Raw genomic sequence first — 24,279 nt, forward strand, 5'->3', positions numbered from 1 at the left:
TGCTTCATTTCATATATAATGATACATTTCCTGAATTTGAAGAGATAAAAGAGAGCAATGAGAAACATGACACCAAATTAATGGCACAACATCTATTGATTGCGGCTGATAGATATGGTTTGGAGAGATTGAAGATAATATGCGAGAAGATGTTGTGCGGTACTATTAACACAAGCAATGCGGTTTCCTTGTTATTGATAGCTGAGAGGCACAGCTGCAATCATCTCAAAGCAAAATGCTTGGAAGCAATTTCTAATTGGCCTCTAATTTGAAGGAACCATCAGTGAAATAACAATATAATTTCCTCCTTCCAGTTGCAATTGTTATTATCCTTTCATTTTTTTTACTTAATGTTTTTGTTGATTGTATCTGGTTGGATTTGCGAATCCATAATATATGTACTGTGTTTTTTATTATAAAATGTGCGATAATATATGTCACAATTGTTTTGCAGTAATTACGTCCGACTGTCCTGATTCGGTTTTGAAATTATTTGTTATACAATTAAGTCTATAACAATAGTGATATGATAAAAACATGTTATTAATTTATTTATCCATTTGCAATCGATTTCTAGTACGTATAAAATAGAAATACGTGTTTTAATTACTTATCCAAATAAATTCCTATTCTAAAAATCGTAACTTAGAAAATTTTACATACGTTAATTTATTACTTTATTTATACGATAAAATGCATTTGCTACTAATTTATTACTCTAATTATAATAATTTGTAATAAGTTTGAAGTATAAAATAAAATATGTTGTTAATTTGTTGTCCTTGTTAACTAATAAATTTTAGATTTAAAATTTAAAATTTGTTAACCTGATTTTTTTTAATTAACTACGTGGTGTGGAGGGTGCTTTAATGACATGTTATCTAATATGTAAGATTAACGAGTGATTAAAGTATTTTAGGTGACACATTTGATAACCAAATTCATAATAACTTAACGTATCTATTGTGTATATATATGAGCGTGGTACAAATCGTATATATATATGAGCGTGGTACAAATAGTCAAATGTGAGTACATGTTATACGAATAATCAAACAGATTATTGTATATCCTAAATTTAAAATTTTCTTTGTTAACAACAATTTCCTAGAGAAATTTACAATGTAGAATTTATGGGATTGGTTCGGCGCTTCTTTACTTTTATTATTAAAATTTTCTCACTTTGTATTAATTTCAAATCTTGCTCATTTTTAGTTTTAAAATTATTAAATATCTGTTTTCGGCCTGAGTTAAATTCCAGAAGTTCAAGTCTTGTTAAATATAAATTTTGTTTCTTATTTATAGTTTGATTAGCACTTAAATATAAATGGGCTACTTTTACCCGATTACCCGGATCCAATTCGAAACCAAACCGGATCCAACTCGAAACTGACCCGGATCCGGTTAATTTGGATAGGGTATGACTTAGAAAATATAACCGGTTAAATTATGGGTACGGTTACAAAATTAATAATTTAATATCCGATTTGGAACCGAACCAGAACCGATATTGTAATGGATAGGATATGGGTTTGATTTGGTTATCTGACCCATAACCGAACCCGACCCGATATCCGTATAAATACCTAATAAAACATATATTAATAACTATGAAAATATAATTCTGCATATAATCAAATGAACAAAATGTCAGGTAATAATCATATTTTGCATATTAATTTTTTGAATAAAATTTATTACTGTAATCATGGAAATTTATTATTCTCATTAATATCTCCTTCAAATATCTACCATATATCTTTCTTGATCTCTTTGTCTACCATATATTTGTCTTTTTACACAAATTATAGAAATTTATTGCTCTATTCACTGATTGAAACATATATTAATATTCTATTTATGAACAAGAATAATAGTATAATTTTTATTTTGCAGCAGTTTTTAGTTTATTATGTGAGATGCTTAAGATATTATAATTATATTTAAATATAAATGATTTCTCAAATGTTTGAGAGTTGTGACATATACCCTCTTCGGATCCGGAACCGCTCCATATCTGAACCGGATCCGATAATCTACAAGCAAGTTATGGGTATCTATCTATCCGGAACCGAAAAACTGGATCCGAAATATTTACGAGTAGATAGGTATCCGAATCTGGACCAGACCCGATTTGAAACAAATAAGTATATTGATCAAAATTCAGACCCAAACACTTTTAGAGTACAGGTCCAAATATAATTGTATCCGAACCCGACCTGATCCGATAGCATCTCTACTTAAATATTTTGAACAAGTCATTATGTTTAGAGTAATAAATTTCAGTACAAGAGTGCATGCGCAACTCATTCCTAAAGTTACCAAAGAAAATCACAATTCAATTTATTATTCTGTTTCGGCCCAGTGCAAAGGGAAATTTTCCATTTATATTATTTTCGGTTTGGATCAAGCCCATTCCAGTTTTAATTTAATTTCAGCCAATCTCATCAATTCAATTCCTAATTTATCAATTCAATTTTCCATTTATATTATTTATCTCACCTACCCTCATCTTTTATTTTTCTTTTATATCAATATAATTTATTAAAACGAATCAATTGAAACCGTGTGATCAATTTTGAACAGTTCAGATAAAAGAATAGAAAGGTGCTCATTTCCTTACTGAAACAAGCAGATTTTGATCCTCAGAGAGAAGGACTTTCTTCCCAAGGAAGAAAAGAAAAAGAAAGACGAGTTTAATTGAGGTAGGGCCCGATTGTAGGTGAGACAGGAGAACAAAGGTTTTGAGGGTGGTGGGGTCCACTTGTCACAAAATCAAAAGAGAAGGGGAGTGCGGATCTCAATTCGAAATGGAATGGGATTTTAAAAATTTCCTTCTCCACGAAGGAATAAAAAGGAGAGGGGACAGGGGAGGGTCCATTATTGAAAAGGAAATGGGAGAAATAAGAGTTTGAGGAGGGATCTGTGTGGTCTTTCATGTGTCGAATGGTTTTGTTTTCTAAATTATTGTATGTAATTTTCTAATCCTTCTCGAATCGATTGGGAAAGTTTCTCTTTTTAAAAAAAAAAAAAAATCTAATTTTTGTTTCATTTATCTATTTATGTTAAATTTTGATTTTGTACGATTTAATAGAACAGTTCAATTATTTCTGAATTTCCTAACATCAATTAAGGATTAAACGAAACTAGACATTCCATTTTATTTAACAAAAACCAATGGGAATTTATGTTAAATTTTTTTACGAATAATAGTTGATTTAAATTTATAATTTATTTATGATCATAGTCTAAATTTTTATTAATGTTATTAGTTTATAATTTCATTAAATTTTAATTAATATGTTACTTCCACAAATTTCTCATTTCTAAATACGTCATAAATTTTATAATTTAATTTCACATAAGTTCTTTCTATTCTATTGTTGTATTTATTTATTTCTAATCTAATGTCTCGAATTAATTTTCAGCCATAATTTAATAAATTAAAAATTTGATGTTAGTTTAATAAATGTATTCATAATTTAATTTATTCTTTAGTTAACTAAATTTTTTAATTTGGCGTAATTTATAAATTTAAAATTTTCAGAATATAACACAAAGCTTACAGAAAATTTGAATTGACAGGCGCTTCAAAAGAACAGAGGAGATAAACCGTCTTGAAAACGAATCATATTCTCCATCTTTTCAAAAGACTACCAATATTTATTGCTTGGTCCATCTTTTCCATCCTATAAAAGAGAGAAACTAAGCACAAAATTTCACTATATATCCCGTTGAAACACTAGACACCTCTCCGCTTTGTAATTAAGAAAACCTCTCCTTTATAGATATATTTCTATCCATGTCACTTTCCACTCAATATTCCGCTGAAATCCAAGAAAGCACAGGTTGTGTAAGACGAATTGAGAAGGTAACGAGATCTCACATGTTTAGAATTGAGGGGTATTCTGTAGATAAGAAAATTGGCAAAGGCAATTTTCTTGAATCAACCATTTTTCATGTGGGTGGATATGATTGGAGTATCCAGTACTACCCAAATGGTTCCTTTGATGCAGAAGTTGACCACACATCGATATATGTTTACCTTAAAAGCAAATCAGAAGGTATAAAAGCCGAAGTTTCGTTTACTATTCTAGACCAAAGTGGATGTGTTTTATTCTTGCGCAATTCAACAGATGTTATAAATTTTGAAACCTTCAGTTGGGGTTGGGGCTATAAATCATTTTGTAAAAGACCAGAGTTGGAGTCAAAAATCACAGATGATTGTTTCGTAATTAAAAGTGTCATTACTATTTTTAAAGTTTTTCCGGTGGAGCCAACTCCGCATATTGTTGTTCCACCCGGTAACATCCCACAGCAACTCGGCTCTCTTTTGGAGAATGGAAATGGAATAGATGTTACATTTGAAGTGGATGGTCAATCTTTTAGTGCTCACAAGTGCATTCTCGCAGCGAGATCTCCAGTCTTTTTGGCACAATTTTTTGGTCCGATGAAGGAAAAATCAGATACGATTAAAATTGAAGAAATGGAAGCTCCAGTGTTCAAAGCTCTGCTTCATTTCATATATAATGATACATTTCCTGAATTTGAAGAGATAAAAGAGAGCAATGAGAAACACGACACCAAATTAATGGCTTACCATCTATTGGTTGCGGCTGATAGATATGGTTTGGAGAGATTGAAGATAATATGCGAAAAGATGTTGTGCGGTAGTATTGACACAAGCAATGTGGTTTCCTTGTTGTTGATAGCTGAGAGGCACAATTGCAATCATCTTAAAGCAACATGTTCAAAATTTTTAGACTCTCCTGGAGTTCTTCAAGAGGTAATAGCAACTGAGCAATTTCTAATTGGATCGTTGCCCTCTAATTTGAAGGAACCATCAGTGAAATGGAAATATAGTTTCCTCCTTCCAGTGGCAGTTGTTATTTTCCTTTACTTTTTTTTAACTTAACTGTTTTTGTTGCTTGTATCTGGTTGAATTTGCGAATCCATAATATATGTACTGCAACATAGATGATATATGTATAATAGGTGTGTTTTTATTGTAATGTGCAATGATATATGTCACAATTGTTTTGCAATATGCTAATGGAATACACTTTCATAATATAATGAAATTCCAATCTAAAAGTCCATTGATTATTTTTCTTACATCATACCCAAATCAGAGACTGTTGCAGAGATGAACTTCCATATGAATCGAATTATCATTACCCTGAACCTGATTAAGAGGTTCCGGAAACACTTTGACATCATATTCAAAATAGTTCAAACAATATGTTGTCAATTGTGATTACATAATTTTAAGCAAAAACAAATTACCAGAACTCGAAGTATCGAGTACATATATAACTGCTTAGCTCAGTATTCCTTAAAATATACCCATTATGCTTTCTCTCAAACAAGACAATCATAAAAAATCAAAATTGAACGGGTTGGGTCTGGTAAAAAATGTTAAATCCATACCCGATCCATTAGTCGTTGATTACATTGGATACGGATCAGGTTGACCTGTTGAGGCGCAATGATGTAGGTAAAACAGCAGAACATAGAATGATCACCTTTTTTATATAAAAACTCCTTATTAAAGAGATACATTGGCTTAACAAAACCAACTTGCTATTCCTTTGAATGTATACAATGAACTAGGACTAGAGGAGAAGACATAACAATGAGTGGACCAACTAGTTCCTCTCTTTAATCATCTAATTTTAGTTGTAATTTCCTCTACAAAGAAGATCGTGCTTTTTTTTTTTTTGAATAGAAATGAAAGTCATGCCCTCATTTATATTGAAATATAAGGTTCAGTTACATGAGAGTGGTAACCACCACCTAAACACACAAGAAAAATTGCTCAAACAGTTGAGCAGTTACATGAAAGGGCAAAATAAAGGTGAAAGCTGTAAAAAAACAGAAAACAAATAAGATACTTCTCTTTGCAACTATATTACAGCAACCCCAAATTATGTTGCTGCAATCATAATTACAAACAAATCTAATTCTCAATAGCAAGAATTGGAGAATTTAAATAGTAAAGTGGTAACACACTTCATATCAACACAACCATATGATGCAATTAGAAAATTAACAAAGTCGGGTGAATTTTCTGTCAAATCAGCATATTTTCATAATAAATAATGGACCAAGAATATCAAACGATATAAACAGAATCTGGACCCTCAAAATACCACAAAAAATGAATATGTGCGGATAACTTATAATCTGCAACAGAATTCTAACGGTTGATAATCTGATGATAAAGAGAGAATAGTGTATGGTCAGAGGCAGAACTAGATAATTTAATTAGATCGGAGGGGCTACACTGTAAAGTACATAATGTGTGGTAGTGGAACTTGACCTCATGTCTCCAAAACCACAAAATATAATTCCAAGTACAGACATACATTTAGCATTTTATGAGGGGGCATGTACCATGTAAAAACTTTTAAAATAATAAATTTCAATATACATAATTCAAAAATTCAAATTTACAGTGGTGATTAAGCACCTTTGACTTGCATTAAGAACTGATCCCTGGGTTTGGTTAACATGTGTGTATTGTGCATGGTAAATTCTGAATCAGTATACTATTTATTTAATGAATGTCTGAGCACATTGCTAATGTATACAAATGGCTGTTAATCTGCAAGTCAGAATGCTCCGAACATGTCAAAAAAAAACAGTTGATGAAAATCTCAGTGATAAAACAGAGCAGCTACAGGAAAAAAGAAAGTGCAATTTATTAATCACACAATTATATATGAACAGATAACAATGTTTAAAGAATTTCAGAGGAGATACAATCACAGTGGATATACAGTTAATTTCAATCATATTCTTCATCTTATTTTCTTTATTGAATTAGTTCCATTATTTATATTTTTATACGGGGTCAAAAGTTTTGACCAAAATTTCATTTTTGATTTAGTTTTTTTTTTTTTTTTTTTAAATACTGATAGAGGCTACCAGTTTTACAACAGTAAAGTAAAATTACATCAACTGAACAGCACAACTGTTGGCGCATGCTATATTAAGGAATATCTAAATTATATTTCTGGTGTGATTCTGTGGGATTGATATCTAAGTAAAGAAGGAAACAAGATAAAAGCTGGAGGCAGAATTAGAGATTATTTCTATAGTTAGATTTATATAATAAATGGTAGATTACATTCCTAGTAAAATAGATCTTTTGTGTAAGGTGTTAAATAGAGGCTGTATGAGCCGTGTAAGAGTAAGAAAAAATCTGTTGTAACTTATACAATTCAATGAAATAATACTGGGAGGGAAGGGTGTTCTAGGGAGTCTTGTGTTCTTTATTTTACTATTTTTCTTCTCTATTATTTCAACATGGTATCAGAGCGAGTTTTGGTGCTTTAGTTTGCTGATGGCTATGCCGAAGGTGGACTAGTGGACCAATCTTGTAATTCTACCTCATAATACCTCTTCCCTCTTAGCATAAGGAATTTGTTGTTCCTTTCTTGTGTCTTGCGCCATGACTGGCTCAGAACCGAGTTCTCCTAAAAAGGATTCAATTACTTTAACCCCAGATTTTCTCAAAGACTTGACAGCCACCATTACTCAAGTAATCCTCCAAACACATCTACAAAAACCAACCTTTGGTTCCACATCAAAACCTGCATCCGAGGAGCTGAATCAATCTCCAGCGATTAAATATGATGGCAGAAATTTTTGGCTATGGTCTCAAATGGTGGAGGTATATCTTTCATCAAAGAAAAAGCTAGACTTCATTAATGAAACTGGAGAGAGACCGAACAAAGATGATCCGGGTTATGGTACCTGGAAATGTGATGATGATGCCGTGCGAAACTGGCTTCTCAACTCATTAGAACCAGTCCAATTGGGCAATTTTGTGCGACTTCCTACCTCAAAGGACATTTGGGATGCCATTAAGGTGAGTTCTTTTGATGGGTCAGATAGTACCCAAATTTATAACTTACAACTTCGTGTGTGGGGTCTAAAACAAGCAGGTGGGAGCCTTGAAGATTACTACAACAACTTGCAAGCCCTTTGGCGAGAAATTGACTTCAGGACTCCAAATAACATGAAGTGCAAGGAAGATGCTGATGAGTTCAATAAGATTACACAAAGAGATAGGCTACACGTGTTTTTGGGTGGCCTTGACAACCGCCTTGATAGTATTCGGGCAAAAATACTTCGAATGCGACCCCTTCCTGTGGTGGAGGAAGCTTTCTCGCACGTTCGTCGAGAAGATGTGCGACAAGCAGTACATGGCGGTGACTCTCACAACTCGATGGCTATGCTCACTGTAGGTAATAAAACTAATGTTGTTTCTTATAATACCACTCAGAGCAATGTCTTTGGCTCTGGTCCGTCTGCAGGGGGAGTATCTATGCTAGGACAACTACCCACACCCGAACTGAAGCAGCAGGTGGCAGGCATACACTATTCGGCTCCACAAGGAGGTGTTCAGCTGAGTACTGGAACCGATACAGAGAAGGCTTCAGTGGCTGTTGCTAGGGGGAGGTCAAAGAAAGACTTGGCGTGCCACCACTGCAAGGTAAAGGGACATACTAAAAGGGAGTGTTTCCAATTACACGGCTATCCTGACTGGTGGGATGATTATCAAAAGAGGAAACAAAGTGATGGTAAGGCAAGGGCAACTCTGGTGAAAACAAATGGTAAAGAAATATCAGAAGAAGGTACAATCTCTTCCTTATACAATTCTTTTAGCAAGAATGGAGCATGGGTCATTGATTCTGGAGCAACAGATCATATGACCTATTCTAGAAGGGATGTGACAAGTGTTTCTAAGGCTCGCAAAAGTGAAATTTTAAATGCAAACGGTGTTTCCTACCCTGTTGTTGGAGCAGGAGATGTTGAACTTACGAAAAACTTAAAATTGTCTAATACTTCGATTGTCCCATCACTGTCTACAAAATTGATTTCAGTAGGTCAACTTGCTGAAGACCTGAATTGTGTTGTTATTATGTACCCTAACTGTTGTGTGGTTCAGGACATTCGTACGAAGGAGATCATTGGGCATGGTAGTAAGCGGGGGCGATTGTACCATCTCGAAGATTTCAAGGTTGGAAGAGCAAATTTGGTGAATAGCGGATCAAAGGTTTTGGAGAAATTGTGGCAATGGCACCGTCGTTTAGGTCATCCTTCCTTTAGTTATTTAAGGAAACTCTTATCTGATTTGTTTAAGGATGTAAACTTATCTAATATTACTTGTGAAACTTGCATTAAGGCTAAAAGCCATCGGGTACCATATTACCCTACTTCTTCTGTTTGTGAAAATCCTTTTGATCTGGTTCATTCTGATGTGTGGGGTCCATCCCCGATAATTTCTGTAAATGGTTTTAGGTGGTTTATCCAGTTTGTAGACGACTGTACTAGAATGACTTGGATTTTTCTTTTAAAAAGGAAAGATGAGGTACCCAGAATCATAAAGGATTTCTTTGATTTGATTCAAAACCAATATGGAAAAATGATTAAAATTTTTCGAAGTGATAACGGGACTGAGTTTGTTAACAACGATGTTCGAGAATTTTTTACCAACAAGGGAGTCATACATGAAACATCCTGTGTAGGCACGCCACAACAGAATGGGGTCGCAGAAAGGAAAAACAGGCATATTTTGGAAACAGCTAGAGCCTTACTATTTGAGCACAATGTCCCAGGAAGATTTTGGGAAAATGCAGTAACCACTGCTGTTTATGTTATTAACAGATTGCCTTCTAAAAGCATTGATTTTCTAACCCCTTTGAAAAAACTTTCTAAATTTGTAACCATTCCTTCTATACAAAGTCTCCCACCAAAAGTATTTGGTTGTGTCGCCTATGTTTACATTCCAAAAATTAATCGTACAAAAATTGAGCCATGTGCCATTAAATGTATTCTTCTCGGACTTAGTACAACCCAAAAAGGTTACAAATGTTATGACCCGACATCTAGAAAATGGTTTGTAACTTGTGACGTGACTTTTGTGGAAAATGAACCCTATCTTGGAAAATCCTCATGTTCCTTTCAGGGGGAGGGAAATAATGAAAGCCACATGTGGCAAGATGACATTTTCACAACTAGTAAAAATATTTCAGATTCTCCTGATATTTCGGGTTCTATTGATATCTTACCAGAAGTGTCTTGTGATTCTCCGTCCCAACCAAATCAAGACTTAACCCAGTCCGAAACTATACCTGACCAGTCTGAAAATATAACCACTGATTTACCACCTGGCTCGTTACCATCTAACCCAGACTTGGCCGAAATCTCACCAGCTCCGAATTCTCCTTGCACTAGTCCGAACTGTGCTGTTCGGTCTGAACAAAACCAAGTAGCTGGTCATCTTAGGGTCTATGAGAGAACGCAAAACAGAAGAATATTTGGGGAAATAGATAGTGATATTTGGGGGAATGCTGGTAATAATGAGATGGTACATGAAGCCCTGCCACCAAGCCCAGAGTCTCCTGACAAACAAGTAAGTTCTTCTCATTCATCTTATACTTTACCACCTAGAGTAAATAGGGGAAAGGCACCGAAGAGGTACATCCCGGAGGATGGAAGTAGTGCAGAATATGCAATTGCCAGGTATGTCACAACAAATTATCTCTCTGGAAAGCTAAAAGATTTTTGTGATAAATCGTTGAGTTTAACAGTGCCAACTAGTGTACAGGAAGCTCAGAAAGATAAAAAATGGGAACACGCTATGGAGGAGGAGATGAGGGCTTTAGAGAAGAATGAGACTTGGGACATCGTTGATTTGCCAAAGGGAAAGAAAACTGTTGGTTGTAAGTGGGTTTTTTCAATTAAGTATGACTCTAATGGGAATGTGGACAGGTATAAGGCCCGGTTAGTAGCAAAATGGTATACTCAAACCTATGGAATTGATTACCAAGAAACCTTTTCCCCAGTGGCAAAATTGAATACTATAAGGGTGCTATTGTCTATTGCAGCTAATTTAGATTGGCCATTACAACAATTCGATGTAAAAAATGCATTCTTACATGGAAAATTGGAGGAGGAAGTCTATATGGATTTTCCACCTGGATACAAGGATCAAAACTTATCAACGAAGGTTTGTAAATTAAAGAAGGCGCTTTATGGGTTAAAACAATCTCCAAGGGCTTGGTTTGGAAGATTTTGCACTGCGATGAAGGAATATGGATTCAAGCAGGGAGATTCGGATCACACGTTAGTTTTTAGGAAGTCTCAAGATAAAATAACCATTCTAATTATTTATGTTGATGATATGATAATTACAGGGAATGATCAGGATGAGATTAAAGACCTTGAGAAGAAGCTTTCTAGGGACTTCGAGATGAAGAACTTAGGAGGCTTGAAGTACTTCCTTGGAATCGAGGTAGCTCGATCCAACAAAGGTATCGTACTATGTCAGAGGAAGTATATTTTGGATCTATTAGCAGAGGTAGGGATGTTGGAGTGTAAACCAAGTGATACCCCGATGATTCAAAATTGCAAGCTAGGAGAATTTTCTACTCAAGTCCCTACGAATAAAGAACGGTACCAAAGGCTGGTAGGAAAGTTAATTTACTTGTCTCATACTAGGCCAGACATCGCTTACGCTGTAAGTCAGGTGAGTCAATACATGCATAACCCAAGCAAAGACCATATGGAGGCGGTTATACGAATTTTGAGGTACTTAAAGGGGTCGCCTGGCAAGGGGTTACATTTCAAGAAACAAGGGAACCTAGATGTAGCCGGGTATACGGATGCAGACTGGGCCGGCAGTATCAGTGACAGAAAATCAACTGCGGGGTATTTCACATTTGTGGGAGGCAATCTCGTAACGTGGAGAAGCAAGAAACAGAATGTGGTAGCACTATCTAGTGCTGAATCAGAATTTCTCGGCGTGGCAAAAGGAATATGTGAACTTCTGTGGTTGAAAAAATTGCTCTCTGAGCTAGGTTTTCCACCAAGTAAAGCTATGGATTTATATTGCGATAACAAAGCAGCTGTGAGTATTGCATATAATCCGGTGCAACATGACAGAACGAAACACGTGGAGATTGATAGACACTTCATAAAGGAGAAACTCGATACTGGAGTGATACAAATTTCTCATGTCAGCTCTAATCAGCAACTTGCAGATATTCTCACAAAACCAGTGACTGGAACCCTGTTTCATGACATGCTTATCAAGCTGGGAATGACGGATCTGTACATACCCGCTTGAGGGGGGGTGTTGGCGCATGCTATATTAAGGAATATCTAAATTATATTTCTGGTGTGATTTTGTGGGATTGATATCTAAGTAAAGAAGGAAACAAGATAAAAGCTGGAGGCAGAATTAGAGATTATTTCTATAGTTAGATTTATATAATAAATGGTAGATTACATTCCTAGTAAAATAGATCTTTTGTGTAAGGTGTTAAATAGAGGCTGTATGAGCCGTGTAAGAGTAAGAAAAAATCTGTTGTAACTTATACAATTCAATGAAATAATACTGGGAGGAAAGGGTGTTCTAGGGAGTCTTGTGTTCTTTATTTTACTATTCTTCTTCTCTATTATTTCAACAACAACTATATTACATCAATTGAATAACCATTCTAACTAGCAGTGTTTCAGCCACAGGAAACCTTCATGTACCGCTCTTTGCAAAACCAACTTTGGCGGTTTCTCTCTACTTTCAAAGATCCTACTGTTCCGTTCCTTCCACAGTAACCAGCATGCTGCCCAAAACAGTATTTTTATTATCCCCCCCCCCCAACAATTTCTGATTTAGTTACAACACCCTTTGTAACTTACTATCAATAACAATTAAATAAGGATATAACCCTTCTTTCTTATCAAAAATCAAAAAAAAAAAAAAAAAAATCTAGCTTCAAATAACAATCATGCTAAACAAATCTCAAATTATTGTGAATCACATTAGGTCATCAAACAATTATTTTGTTACTGCAACCTAATGAAATTGGTACTTCTTATTTTCCGAAAACAATAGCTAACACAAATACAAAGTGCCACTACAACAGAACATTTTTTTATTAAAGAGCCCCGATACACCAACATTTTTCAGATGTCTTTCACAGGAATTGAACCTATGTCTCTCCGTAGAGAGACGAAACTTGTGCCACTGCACTAATTCTGCAGTTCAGAACATAGCATTTTTGTTTATCATATCGTGTTCACAAAATTAGCAATGATCAAATCTTGAGAAACTGACACCTCAGACTTCGGATTGAACACATAAAAACCGTGTGCTTCGCCAGGAGCTTCCCAATATTTCACCTCCCCTTTCCATTCACTCTCCTTCAACTTCTCATAATAGGCTTTGCACCTGTCCCTTAACGGGTCAGCACCTCCAACCAAGACCAAAACCCGCTTACACCCAAGCGTGGCAAGTGGCGGTGCATCCTCTGCTAACGGGTTGATCCATGGATCATTCACACCCACCCGTTGTTGATGGACACACTATTTTCCATATCTTTACCAGATTCTTAGTCATTTCTGGATTAAACTTATCTGATTCGACCTCTTTTGAAGAAAGGAAGTACGGTTGGATCAGGACTGCACCTCGGATCTTGGTCCCACCATACATCGCCTTGTGATGTGCCATGTTGGCACCGGAACTCTCCCCACTGACATATAATCGGGTGAAATCTCCATGTTTGACAAGCCATGGCTCAGTCCTATTATTACTCTGAGAAAGAACCCAGTCTAAAGCGGCATAAGAATCCTCATAGGCGGCCGGGATGGGGTGCTCTGGTGCGAGTTGATATTGGACCGACACGGCCACAACACTGCATTGAGCAACTAATGAGACCAAGAAGTTGTGCAATATCGGTTCAAATGCAGATCCGAGACAGAATGCACCACCGTGGAAATGGACCAGCATTGGAAGTTTCTTGTCGGACTCTATTTTGGGGATGTAAAGCCGTGCACTGACACCAGGCACGATTGTGGTGTCTTTGAAAGAGACACCGGTGGTTGGATCGGTTGAGGGTGATGTAAAGCGCTCAACATGGCCACTCTTGTAAATTCAAATGTAACCCTCGGAATCATAGATGATTTCATCATGGGTTTCCATTTGACTTGGAGGGAAATGAATGAAATATGAAGCAGAGCAGATTTATGAAAGGATTAATTAGATACTTATATTAATAGCATATAATTGATTAAAATATGTGGCTGCTTACCCAATCGAGAGGTTAAGCTATCTTGGGAACTATTTTATTTATATAAGAATGCACAAAGGGTTGACTTACTGGATGTTTATTTTGGTTCAATTATGCATTTCTCTTATGAAATGGAGATTTTAAGTTTCAGTAAATTACATACTTCTGAAATTATGTGTATATATATTTTGTAAGCTTTGTGTTATAGTCTGAAAATTTTAAATTTATAAATTACGTCTAATTAAAAAATTTAGTTAACTAAAGAATAAATTAAATTATGAATACATTTATTAAACTAACATAAAATTTTAGTTTATTAAATTAAGGCTTAAAATTAATTCAAGACATTAGATTAGAAATAACTAGATACAACAATAGAATAATAGAATAGTAAGTACTTACGTTAAATTAAATTATAAAATTTATGACGTATTTAGAAATGAGAAATTTATGGAAGTAACATATTAATTAAAATTTAATGAAATTATAAACTAATAACATTAATCAAAATTTAGACTATTGTCACACCCCGGAATAACTCGCCACGTATTTCTACGTAAGACGTATGCACATTACATACATTATCAATAATAATAAATAGAGCCACATTTATTTCATAATCAACCGAGTTTAACAAAAGATAATGGCGGACATGGCTAGTAACACAAGCACTACCATGCCTGCTCAATGTATCAATTATTGAATCATTGAAACAAAAATAAACATGTGGCAATTTATCAATCATAAGTCTTCCCGCTTAGTCTCATTCTTGTCGTTGCTCGAATCCTTCATCTTCATTACCTGGAACTCACAAAAAGTAGAATGGGTGAAGGATCGAACCTTCTATCAGTGCGGGATTTAGTTCCTGTCACACCCGAGACAACCCACCACGTATTTACACGTAAGGCGTGAGCGCATCACATACATTATCAATAATAAATACTAATGCAACATTTAAAAGTCAAACAATCTTCAAATACCACAATTAATTTGAGTACATAACACATATTCAATATGAGATCAAGACAAACATGGCAAACTGTTACATTCCGAAATTTTAAAACTTGATTAAATTGATAAATCAATCAATTGGCTTAAATAAAAAGTTTTAATTAACTTAACGATCGTTCAGAAATTTTCTGACAGACTAAAATGAAACTAAAATTTCGAGATTTAGAAATAAACTAAAATATAGCACTAGGAATAAAATTATAATTATTCGGTAAATTAGAAACTTAGAAAATCCGTTACAATTCTTTTTAAGTTTTAGGAAAGAAGAAATTTATTTAATTAGATTCGTGTAAATTAATAAATAAATTGAATTCCAAATAAGAGCATAATTATATGAAATTATTCGTACCATTGGATTTTAGAATTTATAAAACTAGTTCATTTAGGAATTTTAGAGAGTTAATGGAATATATAAAAATTATATAAATTGAGAACGAATTATTCGAATCTTAAATTGAGAGATAATGTTACGTTACGAAATTTTTACAATTAAATTCAAATGAATTAAAAGCAAGAATCAAGTTAATTGTGCTAACAAAATGGAAGTTAAAACCTTAATTTAGGTTCCTCTAATTAAGTAAGTTAAGTGTGAATCGAAACCGCGTCGAAATTTCGAGAATTTGAGACTTTACAGGCTCACTGCGTCCGCACTGGTGGTGACTGCGGGTGACTGACCCGCACTGACTTCTGTTTTCCTTAAATTGCCTTTGAAATTTCTGTGAGTGCGGGTGAGGCCACCCGCACTGCGGGTGGGTGCGGCCGCACTCATGATTTTATGTGTTGAACTGAATTTGGCTAAGTACTGAGTGCGGGTGAGGCCACCCGCACTTCGGGTGGGTGCGTCCGCACTCATGAATTTCTGTGTTTATCTGAAAATCGACCAAGTCCTGAGTGCGGGTGGCCGACCCGCACTGGAGTCTCAGTGCGTCCGCACTGGGCTCGGACTTTTTTTGAAATTATGTCAAAAATCTACTAAGTTCTCACTGCGGGTGAAGTGACCCGCACTGCGGGTGATTTCTGTGTTAAAATTAATTTCTGAAAACTGACTAAGTGCTGAGTGCGGGTGAAGTGACCCGCACTGCGGGTGGAGGACCCGCACCGACATCGATTTTTGCACTGGAAAGTGCTGGAAGGACCTACAAACTGCCGAGTGCGTCCGCACTCAGATCCAGTGCGGGTGAGTGATCCGCACTGGGTGATTCCAAGGGCTTATTTGCATAATTCCTGCTCTCTCTCTCTCTCCCACTTCATTCCTTTACCATTTTAAGTGAAATTTCTGCCAAGAGAGAAGAAAAAGAGCGAGAGAGTTTCCCGTTCCTCTCAAACCCCCGATTGTTGCGAGAAATCGAAACCGGAACCGAGTAAACGCCCGTGGATCTCTTCTAACTCTCCTATTCGGTATTCTTTTCTCTTTTCGTTTCTCTCTAAAATCTACGATTTCTCGATTTCTCTGGTTTTCGTTTTAAACTCGAGATTTGTGTTCGAATTGCTCGAGGACTAGTTCCTCTACACTCCTTGCTTGTTTATTTGTCAATCTTTTTCCCTATTTCTTCCGATTTGTGAAATCTGATTTCTAGGGTTTCGTGCCAAAATTGAAAGTTGGCATAATCGTGATTTGATTTGCTTAACCCAACCACTTAGACTTGTAATCGGTATGGTTGCCTCCTGATCGTGAATTTTTAGAACATTTAACGGCTGATTTGAGGTTTTGACCAAATTAGGGTTAACCAAACGGTAAATTGAAATGAACCGAGAACCAAAGTAGTGAAACTGTGACTGAATGGTTACCTAATTATAATTGTGTAGGGTTTGAAGGAACCCGAGGTAAATGGTGTGATTTGAAAGATTGTAAGTAAGAAATCAGGAATTGAACGGATTGGTACCAAAGGATAGGAAATTGATTAAGGTGTAAGCCTGATGTAACTCGAGTAAATGTTTCCAATAGTGAACCAATGTTAAACCAAGTATACGTATAATATAGGTAGGCTCAGTCGAGCCAGATTTCACGAGGCAGTTTGAGACGCCTGATCTTTAAATTAAGCGGTACGCTCATCATAATAAGGTGCGGGATTCTTGGACTTGTTTGATACTTTATTTTCAGGAATTAAACTGTGTTTTTGTTTGTCATGTTGAATATCATTGATTGCATCACTGAATTGCGTAGAGCATTTGCATAGCCCAATCAAATTAAACTCGAATTGATCTGAATTGAATGATTTGCATACTGGTATGGTTATAGGTTATGTCGATCTATTGTGATCTGATTTTGATTTAAAGTCACCACGAGTGGAATTGATATGTGTGTGAATGGATTTACGAAGTTAAGCACTTGGATCCAATTAATTTGCCAAGTCGGGCTGTATGCTGACTTGGATTCCCAGGATCCTAAATGGCCTTAGGTGAACGGCCCTCGATATTCCCAGTACCGGTTGGGACGAGGGAGGGTGATTATGTTATGAGATGTGTGATTGGAAATCGTGGTTGACTTGTGTAACGTCTATGGCTCGGTAGCATTTTCCTACGTGTTAATGCATTTGGAAGGTCGATTGAATATGACGAATATTGGAAACGATTCTAAAGTGGATTTTCTTTACATGATTTGAACCAGACCTTAATAAACTGTTAAGCCAAGCGGTTGCAGATGGGTGTCAGATAAAGGGTCCAGCGGTTGGCCATCTGTAGGTGTCAGTAACCCTACAGATGTGGGTTTGATAAAGGTTCAGCTCGAAAGAACATCTGTAATTGCTACAAGCCCTACTGAACTGAGTTAGGAATCGAGTTAAGCCAAAATATATGTTGTGTTTGAGATTCATCTTGGAAATTCCGTAAACTGTGTTTCAGGTTGATTAAACTGTTGTCCTTATGAATATATATATCTGTTTGAACTGTTTTGAGTTTGGGTTTCATTTTTGAATATAGAGTTTGATTGCAAGTCCAATAGTCTAAACTGTGGCAAATTCGCACTGAGAATTTATTCTCACCCCCACCCTCCCGATTATTTTCAGGTTTATTACACGGAGACAGCAGGTGAGGATATTGGCAATGCATATAAAAGATCCACTGCCTTGCGTGTATATTGATAGATACACGCGGCAGGCTGTCACACCCGGTGGATTTGGGGTGTGACACAAACAAACCGATAATTGTCATGTCAGTCAATGTATCCACTTTTAAATAGAGAGAATTAAAGTTTAACTAAAAGAAAATAAAAAAATATTTGAGTCATCTGCTCGTTTGCCTCTTGATCCACATCCCTCCTATTCGTGCTCCATGTCAACCTCATGATTTCCTGAAACCCACATAAAAGTGGAACGGGTGAGAAATCGAACAGTCTCTCAGTACGGGATTCAGTTCCAATCCCGGAATTTGACAAATTCACTTATTAACACAAACAGGATATTACAATTATATCCTTACATGCGATCTTACTAATGAATATTTGAAACAAACACACGCGGGGGCACACACACACACACTTCTTAAGTTATCTTTCAAGTTTTTAACTGCCTCACCAGGGGGACTCAAACCCCACTAAATCTTGGCCATGCCACTAGACGGGGACTCGAACCACGCTAGATCTTCTTTGCCTCACCAGGGGGACTCGAACCACCCCAGCTATTGGCGTCTCACTAGGTGGACTCGAACCACCACTAGTTCAACTGTCTCACTCAACGGGGACTCGAACCACCGCAAGATATTGACCCGTGACGGGAAGTCCAACCAACGCCACGTTAACGAGGGATCCAGTCGGACACTAGACCCAATGTATACATTCCAACATGCGTTCAACGCATATTGGCCCCTTTCCTTGAACTTATCCATTGCATTCCATATTCGTTTCATTAATCACAAACGAGTCATGGTAAACACAACACATCCTATAAATTCGTTGATCAAACGAATAATCATATCCTAGTATTCTAAACAAAGCCCAGGGGATCGTTCGATTCAACATGAATAATTCCATAAATAAATAAATGCAAACAAAATGGTAAGTAACAATTTGACAATGTCTAGAAAACTCGTACCTATTGTCGTGGGGTAGTTCACTCTTGCCTCTACATTACTTCTTACTTCATAATTCAAATCTAGAAAAGGTAACACTATGTCTAAATTAATATTTATATATGTTTCTATTTGACTGTTGTTAATTAAAGTAGACTCCGTTTAGATTCTTTTTATATATTTATTTAATAAGAAAGTTTATATTTATATAATTAATTATCGGATTTTTTATGAAAAGTCAATCTAATTGAAATTACTTAATAGTATCAAGCATTAATCAATTAAAAACTTATATCCTCCAACTTTACGTTTGAAACAAACTAATTAATTACGGTGATTCAATATCTGAAAATAATATGTGTTACATGATAACAGATAACAAGGAACAATTGAAACATATTTAAAAGATATTCTTTTCTTGCCGATTCCGAAACAAATAAAATACACAGAGAAAATATGAACATATAAAATATTTTACTATATTTGTTTCTCAAACTGATTTATGAAATTCCATAAATTTCTAATAATTGAAACAATTCTTAAATTTCACTGTTTATATGATCTAGAGATTTTATAAAATAAATATATAGAAGGAATCTTATTAAATAAATAATTTTCAGAAATTATAAAACTTTCGGAAATCTTTATCAAATAAATTAATATAATCTAGATATTATATCAAATAATAAATATACGAAATCTTATCAAATAGGTAAATAAGAGACTATTTAATCTACTTACTAAATACTAATTGAATGTAAGATTGGAATACTTTATTTTCTTGATTTAGATTTCCTATGAAAATTACCAAGGAAAGATAAATAAAAATGTAGAGATTTGACCTTTGTTTTTACTCTTCTGTGAAGAAAACGGAGAGAGAGATGATATCCAATTAGAGATAGGGTTTAATTAAAGGAAGCTAATATGAGTACCCGCGCTACAGTACCCGCACCTAAATTGTCATATATAACTGTTTGTGGGGACCAAACTGCCATAACTGCACTTCAGATCTGTAACTTTTTTTTTTAATATTAATAGTCAAATCTTGAAGTATGTAGTCCAAAGAACACAAGTATTTATATCTATATAGTAAACAATGTAAATGATAAATTAATTATTTTTAAATAATCGTACCCGCACTTTTTTTTTAATTTCTGATGTCGTACCCGCACCTAAACTGCCAAAATTGCTTGTGGGGACCGCAACTGTTCTAGATCTGTAACTTTATTTTAAAATATTAATAGTCAAATCTTGAAGTATATAGTTCAAAGAACACAAGTATTTATATCTATATAGCAAACAATGTAAATGATAAATTAATTATTTTTAAATAATCGTAGCCGCACCTTTTTTTTGAAATTTCTGACATCGTACCCGCACCTAAACTGCCATAATTGCTTGTGGGGACCGCAATCATTCCAGATCTATAACTTTTTTTATATATTAATAGTCAAATCTTGAAGTATATAGTTCAAAGAACACAAGTATTTATATCTATATAGTAAACAATGTTGTAATTTTTATATAACTGTTTGTGAGGACCTAAACTGCCATAATCTTATAATTGGATCTCTGTTCTTTTTACATATGACACTGAAAGTATTTATATCTATGCACTGAAGTATTTATTTTTATGAGGTCAACTATTTTTGTTAGAGAAATGTTGACGCGGAATTAGTGCCGAGGCTTTGAAAGGGTGCTGCTAGGATTTTAGAATAATAATTAGTTGAGACTATATAATATCTTTTTAGAATAATAATTAGTTGAGACTATATAATATCTTTTTAGAATAATAATTAGTAGATATAATATAATTAGTGGGGACCATAATATATCATTCCTCTAAATGCAATTACTGTAGCGCAGGTGCTGTGCGGATACTGTAGCGCGGGTACAGAAATAATTATTCTTAATTAAACTCAAATATATGGGGTACGGTTATGGGATACAAACAGTGAGGAGTTTTGATTTATAATTAATGAGCGGGGGTTATCAAGGGGTGCGTACATGGGAGCGATTCATTTTTTTTCCAAAAATGAAGGGAACATGATTTAAAAACAGAGGGACACCGGATTTAATTTAGGATAATTGCTATTTTACTCATAGTTGTTAAATCAAGTGGTTATATTGGACTTCTTTTGTTTACAATTTCTATGGTCCATTATACGGACTACTAATTTCATGATATAAATCGAGCATATGAGTTTTCTATTCATAATATTTTAATTTGATTAATTTGTTCAAATTAATCTATTTAAATGTACAGAAGAAAAATAAAATAAAATGGAAGAATCAATATATATCAATTGTTAGCGTCGTATCTTCACTTAGTATTTTCAATTACGTGGCGTTACATAATTTATGTATCATTTTTTTATGAGATTTTCGATAGATCGTATGTACCTAAAATTACATAATGTTACAGTTTCAGCCCATAGCTTATAAAATCTTTACTTATACACTCAAATATGAATATACATAAATAAAATGCGTATGCTTCTTTTAATGCAATGCATATCCTATCATTACTTACTACTTTCAAAAATCACTTAATCTATTTCATTTGCCTCACTATGCGGTGAATTCATTTGCCTCACTAGGCCCTTGAGGAATTTCTGCAGATTTTCTGCTGTATTCAATCATAAGAGATATACACCAAGAGATGCCTTGAATGGGAAAGTTCTCCTATTTTTATAGCTGAAGTTCTGCCCAATTTGGAGCCTAGAATGTGTGAAGGTTATTAGATAATTGTTCTACAAATTTCTCAAACTGGGTGGTCTAATTTGAGTCCTTAAAATGCGTCTTGGATGTGTCAGAAATAGAAAAACTGTCAAAAACAATTTTTTTTGGCTACCTGCGACTTCAATGCGTCTGCACTAGCTCCTCTCTGCGTCCACACTGGCTCCCGAATTTCCTTTTTTAACTTTCCTGCATTCCTACGTGCGTCCACACCAGCGTCCCAGTGCGTCCGCAATGCGCTCGGGATTTTCTATTTTCCGAAGATTTTGAAATCGTCTAAAATTTGGCTTAGTGAGTGTGTCCGCATTGGGGCATATGTAGGGTTTTGAGTGGTATAAAAGAAAAATAGAATAGAAATAGAAGAGAGATTTTTGTCGGGGAGAGCACCCCAATTTTTTTTCTACTGTGAACTAAAAAGGTTTGCTTTACACATATATGCTAAAATTACAAAATGGCCCTCTAAAACTAAGATAATTACAAATGATACAAAAATGAGTGTAATGAGAGAGGGACCCAACAAAACTCCTCCTCCCGACTCATGGAACGCATCCTTCAATCAAACCCGCCTTTTCACAACAAGTTTTAAGCTTCAATGGCGGTACCGGCTTAGTCAACATATCCGAACCATTCTCACTCGTGTGGATCTTCTCCAACACCAATTCCTTTTTCTCAAGCACATCACGAATCCAATGGTATCTCAACTCAATGTGCTTGGACCGAGAGTGAAACATCGGATTCTTACTCAAGTGAATTGCACTTTGACTATCACAAAACAATACATACCTTTCTTGCCGAACACCCAACTCATGCAAGAACTTTTTCATCCAAATTAGTTCCTTACATGCCTCCGTAATGGCTATGTACTCGGCTTCGGTAGTAGAGAGTGCAACGCACTTTTGCAACTTAGATTGCCATGACACGGCTCCATTTCCAAAACACACCAAATAACCGGATGTGGACTTTCTCGTGTCTACATCACCGGCCCAATCAGCATCCGTGTATGTCTCCAATACCGGATTGTTTGTGCCTCCAAAATAAATACAATGGTTGGTTGTTCCCCTCAAATACCGAAGAATCCACTTAACGGCATTCCAATGCACCTTACCGGGGTTAGAAAGAAAGCGACTTACCACACCAACCGCATGAGCAATGTCCGGTCTAGTGCACACCATTGCATATATCAAAGAACCAACGGCCGAGGCATATGACACGTTTCTCATCTCCTCCTCCTCATTGTCATCTTTCGGACAACTATCATGAGACAACTTAAAATGACTAGCAAGATGAGAGGTTACCGGTTTACTTTTGCTCATGTTGAATCTTTTAAGTACTCTCTCAATGTACTTCTCTTGTGACAACCAAAGTTTGCGCTTCTCACGGTCTCTAGTGATTCTCATTCCAAGAATTTGCTTTGCCGCACCCAAATCTTTCATGGCAAATTCATTTCCAAGCTTTTCTTTTAACTCTTTTATCCTATTTAGATCACTTCCAACAACCAATATGTCATCGACATAGAGCAAAAGAATAATGAAATCACCACTAGAATACATTTTCACAAAAACACAATTATCGGAATTAGTTTTCTCAAATTTGTTGTCACACATAAAAGATTCAAACCTTATATACCAATTTCGAGGCGCTTGCTTCAAGCCATAGAGGCTCCTTCTCAACTTGCACACCAAGTGCTCTTGTCCTTTCATCACAAACCCTTCGGGTTGTTTCATGTAGCTCTTCCTCCAAATCACCATGAAGGAATGCGGTTTTGACATCTAGTTGCTCAATCTCCAAATTCATACTAGCAGCCAAACCAAGCACTACCCGAATTGAGGACATTTTGACCACGGGCGAAAAAATTTCTTCAAAATCAATTCCCTTCTTTTGGTCGAATCCCTTCACAACTAACCGAGCTTTGTACCTTGGTTTTGCATCTTGACCCTCAGATTTAATCCGAAACACCCATTTGTTCTTGAGCACTTTCTTGCCTTTTGGCAACTCCACCAACTCAAAAGTGTTGTTCTCATGCAAAAATTTCATCTCATCTTGCATGGCTTCCAACCACTCACTTTTGTGCTCCGACAATATGGCTTCTTCAAAGCATTCAGGCTCACCACTATCTACAAGCAAAACAAATTCATTAGAAGAATACCTTGTAGTAGCCCGCCTATCTCGGGTTGATCTCCTTACTTCTTGCACTTGTGGAACCTCATTTGAAGAGATTTCGGTTTGAGAGTCATTCTTCTCATCTTGTGGGACATTTGTTTCAATTGATTGGCTTAGGTTTGGCTGATTGGTTTCAATATTTAGGTTGTTATTTGAAATAGGAGTTAGATCAACAAAATTATTTGAAGAGGTTTTCGCCTTGTCGAGGTTCCGCACATTTTCAATGGTTTCTTGTTCAAAGAACACCACATCTCGACTTCTTACTAACTTCTTTTCAATT

At 35.5% G+C, this 24,279-nt stretch overlaps 2 pseudogenes; one reads left to right on the top strand and one right to left on the bottom strand.

Annotated features, from left to right (window-relative positions):
- The first annotated feature begins 3,734 nt into the window (after positions 1–3,734).
- LOC144552393 (BTB/POZ and MATH domain-containing protein 2 pseudogene) lies at positions 3,735–5,006 on the top strand (annotated as a pseudogene).
- Positions 5,007–13,083: 8,077 nt separating this feature from the next.
- Positions 13,084–13,804, bottom strand: LOC144552512 (2-hydroxyisoflavanone dehydratase pseudogene; annotated as a pseudogene).
- Between the last annotated feature and the right edge of the window lie 10,475 nt (positions 13,805–24,279).

The sequence above is a fragment of the Carex rostrata genome, chromosome 4, assembly GCF_964058835.1.
Source record: "Carex rostrata chromosome 4, lpCarRost1.2, whole genome shotgun sequence".
NCBI lineage: Eukaryota > Viridiplantae > Streptophyta > Magnoliopsida > Poales > Cyperaceae > Carex > Carex rostrata.